Here is a 15574-nt window from a genome sequence, read left to right on the forward strand (position 1 = left end):
GTTGGCCGGCAGACTTACCGTGGCACCGGCTGGGTGCCCGCACACTTACGGTGGCACCGGCTGTTGGCCGGCAGACTTACGGTGGCACCGGCTGGGGGCCCACATACTTACGGTGGCACCGGCTGGGGGCCCGCAGACTTACAGTGACAGTGACATCGGCTGGGGGCCAACTGGGGGCCCGCAGACTTACGATGGCACCGACTGGGGGCCGAATTGGGGCCCGCAGACTTACGGTGGCACTGGCTGGGGGCCTACTGGGGGCCCGCAGACTTACGGTGGCACCGGCTGGGGGCCCGCAGACTTACAGCGGCACCGGCTGGGGGCCTACTGCGGGTCCGCAGACTTACAGCGGCACCGGCTGGGGGCCTACTGGGGACCCGCAGACTAACAGCGACATCGGCTGGGGGCCTACTGGGGATCCGCAGACTTACGATGGCACCGGCTGGGACCTACTGGGGGCCCACAGACTTACGGTGGCACCGGCTGGGACCTACTGGGGGCCCACAGACTTTCGGTGGCACCGGCTGGGGGCCTTTTGGGGGCCCGCAGACTTACAGTGACATCGGCTAGGGGCCTACTGGGGACCCGCAGACTTACAATGGCACCGGCTGGGACCTACTGGGGGCCCACGGACTTACGGTGGCACCGGCTGGGGGCCCGCAGACTTACAATGACATCGGCTGGGGGCCTACTGGGGACCCGCAGACTTACGATGGCACCGGCTGGGGGCCGGCAGACTTACGGTGGCACCGGCTGGGACCTACTGGGGGCCCACAGACTTATGGAGGCACCGGCTGGGGGCCTACTGGGGGCCCGCAGACTTACAGTGGCACCGGCTGGGGGACTACTGGGGGTCCGCAGACTTACGGTGACACCGGCTGTTGGCTGGCAGACTTACGGTTGCACCGGCTGGGGGCTGACTGTGGGCCCACAGACTTACGGTGGCACCGGCTGGAACCCCGCAGACTCACGGTGGCACCGGCTGGGGGCCCGCAGACTCACGGTGGCACCGGCTGGGGGCCGACTGGGGGCCCGCAGACTTACGGTGGCAACGGCTGGGGGCCTTTTGGGGGCCCGCAGACTTACAGTGACATCGGCTGGGGGCCTACTGGGGACCCGCACACTTACGATGGCACCGGTTGGGACCTACTGGGGGCCCACAGACTTACGGTGGCACCGGCTGGGGGCCTACTGGGGGCCAGCAGACTGACGGTGACACCGGCTGGGGGCCTACTGTGGGCAAGTAGACTTACGGTGGCACCAGCTGGGGGCCGACTGGGGGCCCGCAGACTTACGGTGGCACCGGCTGGGACCTACTGTAGGCCCACAGACTTACGGTGGCACCGGCTGGGGGCCTACTGGGGGCAAGCAGACTTACGGTGGCACCGGCTGGGGGCCTACTGGGGACCCGCCGACTTACGATGGCACCGGCTGAGGGCCGGCAGACTTACGGTGGCACCGGCTGGGACCTACTGGGGGCCCGCAGACTTACGGTGGCACCGGCTGGGGGCCCGCAGACTTACGGTGACATCGGCTGGGGGCCCGCAGACTTACGATGGCACCGGCTGGGACCTACTGGGGGCCCACAGACTTACGGTGGATCCGGCTGGGGGCCGAATTGGGGCCCGCAGACTTACGGTGGCACTGGCTGGGGGCCTACTGGGGGCCCGCAGACTTACGTTGGCACCGGCTGGGGGCCGGCAGACTTACGGTGACACCGGCTGGGGGCCTACTGGGGGCAAGCAGACTTAAGGTGGCACCGGCTGGGGGCCGACTGTGGGCCCACAGACTTACGGTGGCACCGGCTGGGGGCCTACTGGGGGCCCGCAGACTTACGGTGGCACCGGCTGGGACCTACTGGGGGCCCGCAGACTCACGGTGGCACTGGCTGGGGGCCGACTGGGGGCCCGCAGACTTACGGTGGCACCGGCTGGGGGCCTTTTGGGGGCCCGCAGACTTACAGTGACATCGGCTGGGGGCCTACTGGGGACCCGCAGACTTACGATGGCACCGGCTGGGGGCCGGCAGACTCACGGTGGTACCGGCTGGGACCTACTGGGGGCCCACAGACTTACGGTGGCACCGGCTGGGGGCCCGCAGACTTACGGTGGCACCGGCTGGCGGCCTTTTGGGGGCCCGCAGACTTACAGTGACATCAGCTGGGGGCCTACTGGGGACACGCAGACTTACGATGGCACCGGCTGGGACCTACTGGGGGCCCGCAGACTTACGATGGCACCGGCTGGGACCTACTGGGGGCCCGCAGACTTACGGTGGCACCGGCTGGGGGCCTACTGGGGGCCCGCAGACTTACGGTGGCACCGGCTGGGGGCCCACAGACTTACGGTGGATCCGGCTGGGGGCCGAATTGGGGCCCGCAGACTTACGGTGGCACTGGCTGGGGGCCTACTGGGGGCCCGCAGACTTACGGTGACACCGGCTGGGGGCCAGCAGACTTAAGGTGGCACCGGCTGGGGGCCTACTGGGGGCCCGCAGACTTACAGTGACATCGGCTGGGGGCCTACTGAGGTTCCGCAGACTTACGATGGCACCGGCTGGGGGCCGGCAGACTTACATTTACACTGGCTGGGACCTAGTGGGGGCCCACAGACTTACGGTGACACCGGCTGGGGGCCCGCAGACTTACGGTGGCACCGGCTGGGACCTACTGGGGGCCCACAGACTTACGGTGGCACCGGCTGGGGGCCTTTTGGGGGCCCGCAGACTTACAGTGACATCGGCTGGGGGCCTACTGGGGACCCGCAGACTTACGATGGCACCGGCTGGGACCTACTGGGGGCCCACAGACTTACGGTGGCACCGGCTGGGGGCCCGCAGACTTACGGTGGCACCGGCTGGGGGCCTACTGGGGACCCGCAGACTTACGATGGCACCGGCTGAGGGCCCGCAGACTTACTGTTGGCCGGCAGACTTACGGTGGCACCGGCTGGGACCTACTGGGGGCCCGCAAACTTACGGTGGCACCGGCTGGGGGCCTACTGGGGGCCAGCAGACTTACGGTGACACCGGCTGGGGGCCTACTGGGGGCCCACAGACTTACGGTGGCACCGGCTGGGGGCCTACTGGGGGCCCGCAGACTTACGATGACATCGGCTGGGGGCCTACTGGGGGCCCGCAGACTTACGATGACATCGGCTGGGGGCCTACTGGGGACCCGCAGACTTACGATGGCACCGGCTGGGACCTACTGGGGGCCCACAGACTTACGATGGCACCGGCTGGGGGCCTACTGGGGGCCCGCATACTTACGGTGGCACCGGCTGGGGGCCTACTGGGGGCCCGCAGACTTAAGGTGGCACCGGCTGGGGGCCGACTGTGGGCCCACAGACTTACGGTGGCACTGGCTGGGGGCCTACTGGGGACCCGCAGACTTACGGTGGCACCGGCTGGGACCTACTGGGGGCCCGCAGACTCACGGTGGCACCGGCTGGGACCTACTGGGGGCCCGCAGACTCACGGTGGCACCGGCTGGGGGCCGACTGGGGGCCCGCAGACTTACAGTGACATCTGCTGGGGGCCTACTGGGGACCCGCAGACTTACGATGGCACCGGCTGGGGGCCGGCAGACTCACGGTGGCACCGGCTGGCGGCCTTTTGGGGGCCCGCAGACTTACAGTGACATCAGCTGGGGGCCTACTGGGGACACGCAGACTTACGATGGCACCGGCTGGGACCTACTGGGGGCCCGCAGACTTTTGATGGCACCGGCTGGGACCTACTGGGGGCCCGCAGACTTACGGTGGCACCGGCTGGGGGCCCGCAGACTTACGGTGGCACCGGCTGGGGGCCTACTGGGGGCCCGCAGACTCACGGTGGCACCGGCTGGGGGCCTACTGGGGGCCCACAGACTTACGGTGACACCGGCTGTTGGCCGGAAGACTTACGGTGGCACCGGCTGTTGGCCGGCAGACTTACGGTGGCACCGGCTGGGGGCCGACTGGGGGCCCACAGACTTACGGTGGCACCGGCTGGGGGCCCGCAGACTTACAGTGACATCGGCTGGGGGCCAACTGGGGGCCCGCAGACTTACGATGGCACCGGCTGGGACCTACTGGGGGCCGAATTGGGGCCCGCAGACTTACGGTGGCACCGGCTGGGGGCCTACTGGGGGCCCGCAGACTTACGGTGACATCGGCTGGGGGCCTACTGGAGATCGGCAGACTTACGATGGCACCGGCTGGGGGCCAGCAGACTTACGGTGACACCGGCTGGGACCCCAATTGGGGCCCGCAGACTTACAGTGACATCGGCTGGGGGCCCGCAGACTTACGATGGCACCGGCTGGGACCTACTGGGGGCCCACAGACTTACGGTGGCACCGGCTGGGGGCCCACAGACTTACAGCGGCACGGGCTGGGGGCCCGCAGACTTACAGCGGCACGGGCTGGGGGCCCGCAGACTTACAGCGGCACGGGCTGGGGGCCTACTGGGGGCAAGCAGACTTACGGTGGCACCGACTGGGGGCCAGCAGACTTACGGTGGCACCGGCTGGGGGCCCGCAGACTTACGGTGACACCGGCTGGGGGCCCGCAGACTTACGGTGGCACCGGCTGGGACTTACGGTGGCACCGGCTGGGGGCCTACTGGGGGCAAGCAGACTTACGGTGGCACGGGCTGGGGACCTACTGGGGGCTCGCAGACTTACGGTGGCATCGGCTGGGGGCCTATTGGGGATCCGCAGACTAACGATGGCACCGACTGGGGGCCGGCAGACTTACGGTGACACCGGCTGGGGGCCCGCAGACTTACGGTGACACCGGCTGTTGGCCGGCAGACTTACGGTGGCACCGGCTGGGTGCCGACTGGGGGCCCGCAGACTTACGGTGGCACCGGCTGGGGGCCCGCAGACTTACGATGACACCTTCTGGGACCTACTGGGGGCCCACAGACTTACGGTGGATCCGGCTGGGGGCTGAATTGGGGCCCGCAGACTTACGGTGGCACCGGCTGGGGGCCCGCAGACTTACGGTGGCACCGGCTGGGGGCCTACTGGGGGCCCGCAGACTTACGGTGACATCGGCTGGGGGCCTACTGGGGATCCGCAGACTTACGATGGTACCGGCTGGGGGCCGGAAGACTTACGGTGACACCGGCTGGTACCTACTCGGGGCCCACAGACTTACGGTGGCACCGGCTGGGGGCCCGCAGACTTACGGTGACACCGGCTGGGGGCCTACTGGGGGCCCGCAGACTTACGGTGGCACCGGCTGGGGGCCTTTTGGGGGCCCGCAGACTTACAGTGACATCGGCTGGGGGCCTACTGGGGACCTGCAGACTTACGATGGCCCCGGCTGGGACCTACTGGGGGCCCGCGGACTTACAGTGGCACGGGCTGGGGGCCGGCAGATTTACGGTGACACCGGCTGGGGGCCCGCAGACTTACGGTGACACCGGCTGTTGGCTGGCAGACTTACGGTGGCACCGGCTGGGACCTACTGGGGGCCCGCAGACTTACGGTGGCACCGGCTGGGACCTACTGTAGGCCCGCAGACTTACGGTGGCACCGGCTGGGGGCAAGCAGACTTACGGTGGCACCGGCTGGGGGCCCGCAGACTTACGGTGACATCGGCTGGGGGCCTACTGGGGATCCGCAGACTTACGATGGCACCAGCTGGGGGCCGGCAGACTTACGGTGACACCGGCTGGGGGCCTACTGGGGGCCCGCAGACTTACGGTGACACCGGCTGGGGGCCTACTGGGGGCCCGCAGACTTACGGTGGCACCGGCTGGGACCTACTGGGGGCCCGCAGACTTACGGTGACACCGGCTGGGGGCCTACTGGGGGCCCGCAGACTTACGGTGGCACCGGCTGGGGGCCCGCAGACTTACGGTGACACCGGCTGGGGGCCTACTGGGGGCCCGCAGACTTACAGTGACATCGGCTTGGGGCCTACTGGGGACCCGCAGACTTACGATGGCACCGGCTGGGACCTACTGGGGGCCCACAGACTTACGGTGGCACCGGCTGGGGGCCTACTGGGGGCCCGCAGACTTACGGTGGCACCGGCTGGGACCTACTCGGGGCCCGCAGACTTACGGTGGCACCGGCTGGGGGCCTACTGGGGGCAAGCAGACTTACGGTGACACCGGCTGGGGGGCCCGCAGACTTACGGTGGCACCGGCTGGGACCTACTGTAAGCGCACAGACTTACGGTGGCACCGGCTGGGGGTCCGCAAACTTGCGGTGGCACCGGCTGGGGGCCTACTGGGGGCAAGCAGACTTACGGTGGCACCGGCTGGGGGCCTACTGGGGGCCCGCAGACTTACGGTGACATCGGCTGGGGGCCTACTGGGGATCCGCAGACTTACGATGGCACCGGCTGGGACCTACTGGGGGCCCGCAGACTTACGGTGGCACCGGCTGGGGGCCTACTGGGGGCCAGCAGACTTACGGTGACACCGGCTGGGGGCCCGCAGACTTATGGAGGCACCGGCTGGGGGCCCGCAGACTTACAGTGGCACCGGCTGGGGGACTACTGGGGGCCCGCAGACTTACGGTGACACCGGCTGTTGGCTGGCAGACTTACGGTTGCACCGGCTGGGGGCTGACTGTGGGCCCACAGACTTACGGTGGCACCGGCTGGAACCTACTGGGGCCCCGCAGACTCACGGTGGCACCGGCTGGGGGCCGACTGGGGGCCCGCAGACTCACGGTGGCACCGGCTGGGGGCCGACTGGGGGCCCGCAGACTTACGGTGGCACCGGCTGGGGGCCTTTTGGGGGCCCGCAGACTTACAGTGACATCGGCTTGGGGCCGACTGGGGGCCCGCAGACTTACGGTGGCACCGGCTGGGGGCCTTTTGGGGGCCCGCAGACTTACAGTGACATCGGCTTGGGGCCTACTGGGGGCCCGCAGACTTACGGTGGCACCGGCTGGGACCTACTCGGGGCCCGCAGACTTACGGTGGCACCGGCTGGGGGCCTACTGGGGGCAAGCAGACTTACGGTGACACCGGCTGGGGGGCCCGCAGACTTACGGTGGCACCGGCTGGGACCTACTGTAGGCCCACAGACTTACGGTGGCACCGGCTGGGGGCCTACTGGGGGCAAGCAGACTTACGGTGGCACCGGCTGGGGGCCTACTGGGGGCCCGCAGACTTACGGTGACATCGGCTGGGGGCCTACTGGGGATCCGCAGACTTACGATGGCACCGGCTGGGACCTACTGGGGGCCCGCAGACTTACGGTGGCACCGGCTGGGGGCCTACTGGGGGCCAGCAGACTTACGGTGACACCGGCTGGGGGCCCGCAGACTTATGGAGGCACCGGCTGGGGGCCTACTGGGGGCCCGCAGACTTACAGTGGCACCGGCTGGGGGACTACTGGGGGCCCGCAGACTTACGGTGACACCGGCTGTTGGCTGGCAGTGGGCCCACAGACTTACGGTGGCACCGGCTGGAACCTACTGGGGCCCCGCAGACTCACGGTGGCACCGGTTGGGGGCCGACTGGGGGCCCGCAGACTTACGGTGGCACCGGCTGGGGGCCTTTTGGGGGCCCGCAGACTTACAGTGACATCGGCTGGGGGCCTACTGGGGACCCGCAGACTTACGATGGCACCGGCTGGGACCTACTGGGGGCCCACAGACTTACGGTGGCACCGGCTGGGGGCCCGCAGACTTACAGCAGCACGGGCTGGGGGCCGGCAGACTTACGGTGACACCGGCTGGGGGCCTACTGGGGGCAAGCAGACTTACGGTGACACCGGCTGGGACCTACTGGGGGCCCACAGACTTACGGTGGCACCGGTTGGGGGCCCGCAGACTTACGGTGGCACCGGCTGGGACCTACTGGGGGCCCACAGACTTATGGTGGCACCGGCTGGGGGCCTTTTGGGGGCCCGCAGACTTACAGTGACATCGGCTGGGGGCCTACTGGGGACCCGCAGACTTACGGTGGCACCGGCTGGGGGCCCGCAGACTTACGGTGGCACCGGCTGGGGGCCTACTGGGGGCAAGCAGGCTTACGGTGGCACCGGCTGGGGGCCCGCAGACTTACAGTGGCATCGGCTGGGGGCATACTGGGGATCCGCAGACTTACGATGGAACCGGCTGGGGGCCGGCAGACTTACGGTGACACCGGCTGGGACCTACTGGGGGCCCACAGACTTACAGTGGCACCGGCTGGGGGCCCACTGGGGGCCCGCAGACTTACGGTGGCACCGGCTGGGGGCCTTTTGGGGGCCCGCAGACTTACAGTGACATCGGCTGGGGGCCTACTGGGGACCCGCAGACTTACGATGGCACCGGCTGGGACCTACTGGGGGCCCACAGACTTACGGTGGCACGGGCTGGGGGCCGGCAGACTTACAGCGGCACGGGCGGACCCCCAAAAGGCCCCCAGCTGTGCCACCGTGAGTCTGTGGGCCCCCAGTAGGTCCCAGCCGGTGCCACCGTAAGTCTGCCGGCCCCCAGCCGGTGCCATCGTAAGTCTGCGGGTTCCCATTAGGCCCCCAGCCGATGTCACTGTAAGTCTTAAGACTTACGGTGACACCGGCTGGGGGCCTACTGACTTACGGTGGCACCGGCTGGGACCTACTGGGGACCCGCAGACTTACAATGGCACCGGCTGGGGGCCTTTTGGGGGCCCGCAGACTTACAGTGACATCAGCTAGGGGCCTACTGGGGACCCGCAGACTTACGATGGCACCGGCTGGGCGCCGGCAGACTTACGGTGGCACCGGCTGGGTGCCTACTGGGGGCAAGCAGACTTACGGTGACACCGGCTGGGGGGCCCGCAGACTTACGGTGGCACCGGCTGGGACCTACTGTAGGCCCACAGACTTACGGTGGCACCGGCTGGGGGCCTACTGGGGGCAAGCAGACTTACGGTGGCACCGGCTGGGGGCCTACTGGGGGCCCGCAGACTTACGGTGACATCGGCTGGGGGCCTACTGGGGATCCGCAGACTTACGATGGCACCGGCTGGGATCTACTGGGGGCCCGCAGACTTACGGTGGCACCGGCTGGGGGCCTACTGGGGGCCAGCAGACTTACGGTGACACCGGCTGGGGGCCCGCAGACTTATGGAGGCACCGGCTGGGGGCCTACTGGGGGCCCGCAGACTTACAGTGGCACCGGCTGGGGGACTACTGGGGGCCCGCAGACTTACGGTGACACCGGCTGTTGGCTGGCAGACTTACGGTTGCACCGGCTGGGGGCTGACTGTGGGCCCACAGACTTACGGTGGCACCGGCTGGAACCTACTGGGGCCCCGCAGACTCACGGTGGCACCGGTTGGGGGCCGACTGGGGGCCCGCAGACTTACGGTGGCACCGGCTGGGGGCCTTTTGGGGGCCCGCAGACTTACAGTGACATCGGCTGGGGGCCTACTGGGGACCCGCAGACTTACGATGGCACCGGCTGGGACCTACTGGGGGCCCACAGACTTACGGTGGCACCGGCTGGGGGCCCGCAGACTTACAGCAGCACGGGCTGGGGGCCGGCAGACTTACGGTGACACCGGCTGGGGGCCTACTGGGGGCAAGCAGACTTACGGTGACACCGGCTGGGACCTACTGGGGGCCCACAGACTTACGGTGGCACCGGCTGGGGGCCCGCAGACTTACGGTGGCACCGGCTGGGACCTACTGGGGGCCCACAGACTTACGGTGGCACCGGCTGGGGGCCTTTTGGGGGCCCGCAGACTTACAGTGACATCGGCTGGGGGCCTACTGGGGACCCGCAGACTTACGGTGGCACCGGCTGGGGGCCCGCAGACTTACGGTGGCACCGGCTGGGGGCCTACTGGGGGCAAGCAGGCTTACGGTGGCACCGGCTGGGGGCCCGCAGACTTACAGTGGCATCGGCTGGGGGCATACTGGGGATCCGCAGACTTTCGATGGAACCGGCTGGGGGCCGGCAGACTTACGGTGACACCGGCTGGGACCTACTGGGGGCCCACAGACTTACAGTGGCACCGGCTGGGGGCCCACTGGGGGCCCGCAGACTTACGGTGGCACCGGCTGGGGGCCTTTTGGGGGCCCGCAGACTTACAGTGACATCGGCTGGGGGCCTACTGGGGACCCGCAGACTTACGATGGCACCGGCTGGGACCTACTGGGGGCCCACAGACTTACGGTGGCACGGGCTGGGGGCCGGCAGACTTACAGCGGCACGGGCGGACCCCCAAAAGGCCCCCAGCTGTGCCACCGTGAGTCTGTGGGCCCCCAGTAGGTCCCAGCCGGTGCCACCGTAAGTCTGCCGGCCCCCAGCCGGTGCCATCGTAAGTCTGCGGGTTCCCATTAGGCCCCCAGCCGATGTCACTGTAAGTCTTAAGACTTACAGTGACACCGGCTGGGGGCCTACTGACTTACGGTGGCACCGGCTGGGACCTACTGGGGACCCGCAGACTTACAATGGCACCGGCTGGGGGCCTTTTGGGGGCCCGCAGACTTACAGTGACATCAGCTAGGGGCCTACTGGGGACCCGCAGACTTACGATGGCACCGGCTGGGCGCCGGCAGACTTACGGTGGCACCGGCTGGGTGCCTACTGGGGGCCCGCAGACTTACCGTGACACCGGCTGGGGGCCTACTGACTTACGGTGGCACCAGCTGGGACCTACTGGGGGCCCGCAGACTTACGGTGGCACCGGCTGGGGGCCTTTTGGGGGCCCGCAGACTTACAGTGACATCGGCTGGGGGCCTAATGGGAACCCGCAGACTTATGATGGCACCGGCTGGGGGCCGGCAGACTTACGGTGGCACCGGCTGGGACCTACTGGGGGCCCACAGACTCACGGTGGCACAGCTGGGGGCCTTTTGGGGGTCCGCAGACTTACAGTGACATCGGCTGGGGGCCTACTGGGGACCCGCAGACTTACGATGGCACCGGCTGGGGGCCTACTGGGGGCCCGCAGACTTACGGTGGCACCGGCTGGGACCTACTGGGGGCCCACAGACTTACGGTGGCACCGGCTGGGGGACTTTTGGGGGCCCGCAGACTTACAGTGACATCAGCTAGGGGCCTACTGGGGACCCGCAGACTTACGATGGCACCGGCTGGGGGCCGGCAGACTTACGGTGGCACCGGCTGGGGGCCCGCAGACTTTCGGTGGCACCGGCTGTTGGCTGGCAGACTTACGGTGGCACCGGCTGGGGGCCCGCAGACTTACAGTGACATCGGCTGGAGGCCAACTGGGGGCCCGCAGACTTACGATGGCACCGGCTGGGACCTACTGGGAGCCCGCAGAGTTACGGTGGATCCGGCTGGGGGCCGAATTGGGGCCCGCAGACTTACGGTGGCACCGGCTGGGGGCCTACTGGGGGCAAGCAGGCTTACGGTGGCACCGGCGGGGGGCCCGCAGACTTACAGTGGCATCGGCTGGGGGCCTACTGGGGATCCGCAGACTTACGATGGCACCGGCTGGGGGCCGGCAGACTTATGGTGACACCGGCTGGGACCTACTGGGGGCCAACAGACTTACAGTGGCACCGGCTGGGGGCCTTTTGGGGGCCCGCAGACTTACAGTGACATCGGCTGGGGGCCTACTGGGGACCCGCAGACTTACGATGGCACCGGCTGGGACCTACTGGGGGCCCACAGACTTACGGTGGCACCGGCTGGGGGCCTACTGGGGGCCGGCAGACTTACAGCGGCACGGGCTGGGGGCCGGCAGACTTACGGTGACACCGGCTGGGGGCCTACTGGGGGCCCGCAGACTTACGGTGGCACCGGCTGGGACCTACTCGGGGTCCGCAGACTTACGGTGGCACCGGCTGGGGGCAAGCAGACTTACGGTGACACCGGCTGGGGGGCCCGCAGACTTACGGTGGCACCGGCTGGGACCTACTGTAGGCCCACAGACTTACGGTGGCACCGGCTGGGGGTCCGCAAACTTGCGGTGGCACCGGCTGGGGGCCTACTGGGGGCAAGCAGACTTACGGTGGCACCGGCTGGGGGCCTACTGGGGGCCCGCAGACTTACGGTGACATCGGCTGGGGGCCTACTGGGGATCCGCAGACTTACGATGGCACCGGCTGGGGGCCGGCAGACTTACGGTGACACCGGCTGGGACCTACTGGGGACCCACAGACTTACGGTGGCACCGGCTGGGGGCCCGCAGACTTACGGTGGCACCGGCTGGGACCTACTGGGGGCCCGCAGACTTACGGTTGCACCGGCTGGGGGCCTACTGGGGGCCAGCAGACTTACAGTGACACCGGCTGGGGGCCTACTGGGGGCCCGCAGACTTATGGAGGCACCGGCTGGGGGACTATTGGGGGCCCGCAGACTTACGGTGACACCGGCTGTTGGCTGGCAGACTTACGGTTGCACCGGCTGGGGGCTGACTGTGGGCCCACAGACTTACGGTGGCACCGGCTGGAACCTACTGGGGCCCCGCAGACTCACGGTGGCACCGGCTGGGGGCCGACTGGGGGCCCGCAGACTCACGGTGGCACCGGCTGGGGGCCGACTGGGGGCCCGCAGACTTACGGTGGCACCGGCTGGGGGCCTTTTGGGGGCCCGCAGACTTACGGTGACATCGGCTGGGGGCCTACTGGGGACCCGCAGACTTACGATGGCATCGGCTGGGACCTACTGGGGGCCCACAGACTTACGGTGGCACCGGCTGGGGCCCTACTGGGGGCCCGCAGACTTACAGCGGCACGGGTGGGGGCCGGCAGACTTACGGTGACACCGGCTGGGGGCCTACTGGGGGCAAGCAGACTTACGGTGACACCGGCTGGGACCTACTGGGGGCCCACAGACTTACGGTGGCACCGGCTGGGACCTACTGGGGGCCCACAGACTTACGGTGGCACCGGCTGGGGGCCTTTTGGGGGCCCGCAGACTTACAGTGACATCGGCTAGGGGCCTACTGGGGACCCGCAGACTTACGATGGCACCGGCTGGGAGCCGGCAGACTTACGGTGGCACCGGCTGGGACCTACTGGGGGCCCACAGACTTACGGTGGCACCGGCTGGGGGCCTTTTGGGGGTCCGCAGACTTACTGTGACATTGGCTGGGGGCCTACTGGGGACCCGCAGACTTACGATGGCACCGGCTGGGGGCCGGCAGACTTACGGTGGCACCGGCTGGGTGCCGACTGGGGGCCCGCAGACTTTCGGTGGCACCGGCTGTTGGCCGGCAGACTTACGGTGGCACCGGCTGGGGGCCCGCAGACTTACAGTGACATCGGCTGGGGGCCCGCAGACTTACGATGGCACCGGCTGGGACCTACTGGGAGCCCTCAGAGTTACGGTGGATCCGGCTGGGGGCCGAATTGGGGCCCGCAGACTTACGGTGGCACCGGCTGGGGGCCCGCAGACTTACGGTGGCACCGGCTGGGGGCCTACTGGGGGCAAGCAGGCTTACGGTGGCACCGGCTGGGGGCCCGCAGACTTACAGTGGCATCTGCTGGGGGCCTACTGGGGATCCGCAGACTTACGATGGCACCGGCTGGGGGCCGGCAGACTTACGGTGACACCGGCTGGGACCTACTGGGGGCCCACAGACTTACAGTGGCACCGGCTGGGGGCCCACTGGGGGCCCGCAGACTTACGGTGGCACCGGCTGGGGGCCTTTTGGGGGCCCGCAGACTTACAGTGACATCGGCTGGGGGCCTACTGGGGACCCGCAGACTTACGATGGCACCGGCTGGGACCTACTGGGGGCCCACAGACTTACAGCGGCACGGGCTGGGGGCCGGCAGACTTACGGTGACACCGGCTGGGGGCCTACTGGGGGCCCGCAGACTTACGGTGGCACCGGCTGGGACCTACTCTGGGCCCGCAGACTTACGGTGGCACCGGCTGGGGGCCAGCAGACTTACGGTGACACCGGCTGGGGGGCCCGCAGACTTACGGTGGCACCGGCTGGGACCTACTGTAGGCCCACAGACTTACGGTGGCACCGGCTGGGGGCCTACTGGGGGCAAGCAGACTTACGGTGGCACCGGCTGGGGGCCTACTGGGGGCCCGCAGACTTACGGTGACATCGGCTGGGGGCCTACTGGGGATCCGCAGACTTACGATAGCACCGGCTGGGACCTACTGGGGACCCACAGACTTACGGTGGCACCGGCTGGGGGCCCGCAGACTTACAGTGACACCGGCTGGGGGCCTACTGGGGGCCCGCAGACTTACGGTGGCACCGGCTGGGACCTACTGGGGGCCCGCAGACTTACGGTGGCACCGGCTGGGGGCCTTTTGGGGGCCCGCAGACTTACAGTGACATCGGCTGGGGGCCTAATGGGAACCCGCAGACTTACGATGGCACCGGCTGGGGGCCGGCAGAGTTACGGTGGCACCGGCTGGGACCTACTGGGGGCCCACACACTCACGGTGGCACAGCTGGGGGCCTCTTGGGGGTCCGCAGACTTACAGTGACATCGGCTGGGGGCCTACTGGGGACCCGCAGACTTACAATGGCACCGGCTGGGGGCCTACTGGGGGCCCGCAGACTTACGGTGGCACCGGCTGGGACCTACTGGGGGCCCGCAGACTTACGGTGGCACCGGCTGGGGGCCTTTTGGGGGCCCGCAGACTTACAGTGACATCGGCTGGGGGCCTAATGGGAACCCGCAGACTTACGATGGCACCGGCTGGGGGCCAGCAGAGTTACGGTGGCACCGGCTGGGACCGCAGACTTACGGTGGCACCGGCTGGGGGCCTACTGGGGGCAAGCAGACTTACGGTGACACCGGCTGGGGGGCCCGCAGACTTACGGTGGCACCGGCTGGGACCTACTGTAGGCCCACAGACTTACGGTGGCACCGGCTGGGGGCCTACTGGGGGCAAGCAGACTTACGGTGGCACCGGCTGGGGGCCTACTGGGGGCCCGCAGACTTACGGTGACATCGGCTGGGGGCCTACTGGGGATCCGCAGACTTACGATAGCACCGGCTGGGACCTACTGGGGACCCACAGACTTACGGTGGCACCGGCTGGGGGCCTACTGGGGGCCCGCAGACTTACGGTGGCACCGGCTGGGGGCCTACTGGGGGCCCGCAGACTTACGGTGGCACCGGCTGGGACCTACTGGGGGCCCGCAGACTTACGGTGGCACCGGCTGGGGGCCTTTTGGGGGCCCGCAGACTTACAGTGACATCGGCTGGGGGCCTAATGGGAACCCGCAGACTTACGATGGCACCGGCTGGGGGCCGGCAGAGTTATGGTGGCACCGGCTGGGACCTACTGGGGGCCCACACACTCACGGTGGCACAGCTGGGGGCCTCTTGGGGGTCCGCAGACTTACAGTGACATCGGCTGGGGGCCTACTGGGGACCCGCAGACTTACAATGGCACCGGCTGGGGGCCTACTGGGGGCCCGCAGACTTACGGTGGCACCGGCTGGGACCTACTGGGGGCCCACAGACTTACGGTGGCACCGGCTGGGGGCCTTTTGGGGGCCCGCAGACTTACAGTGACATCGGCTAGGGGCCTACTGGGGACCCGCAGACTTACGATGGCACCGGCTGGGGGCCGGCAGACTTACGGTGGCACCAGCTGGGACTTACTGGGGGCCCACAGACTTACGGTGGCACCGGCTGGGGGCCTTTTGGGGGTCCGCAGACTTACAGTGACATCGGCTGGGGGCCTACTGGGGAC

Source organism: Aquarana catesbeiana, linkage group LG09 (genome assembly GCF_042186555.1).
Source record: "Aquarana catesbeiana isolate 2022-GZ linkage group LG09, ASM4218655v1, whole genome shotgun sequence".
Classification (NCBI taxonomy): domain Eukaryota; kingdom Metazoa; phylum Chordata; class Amphibia; order Anura; family Ranidae; genus Aquarana; species Aquarana catesbeiana.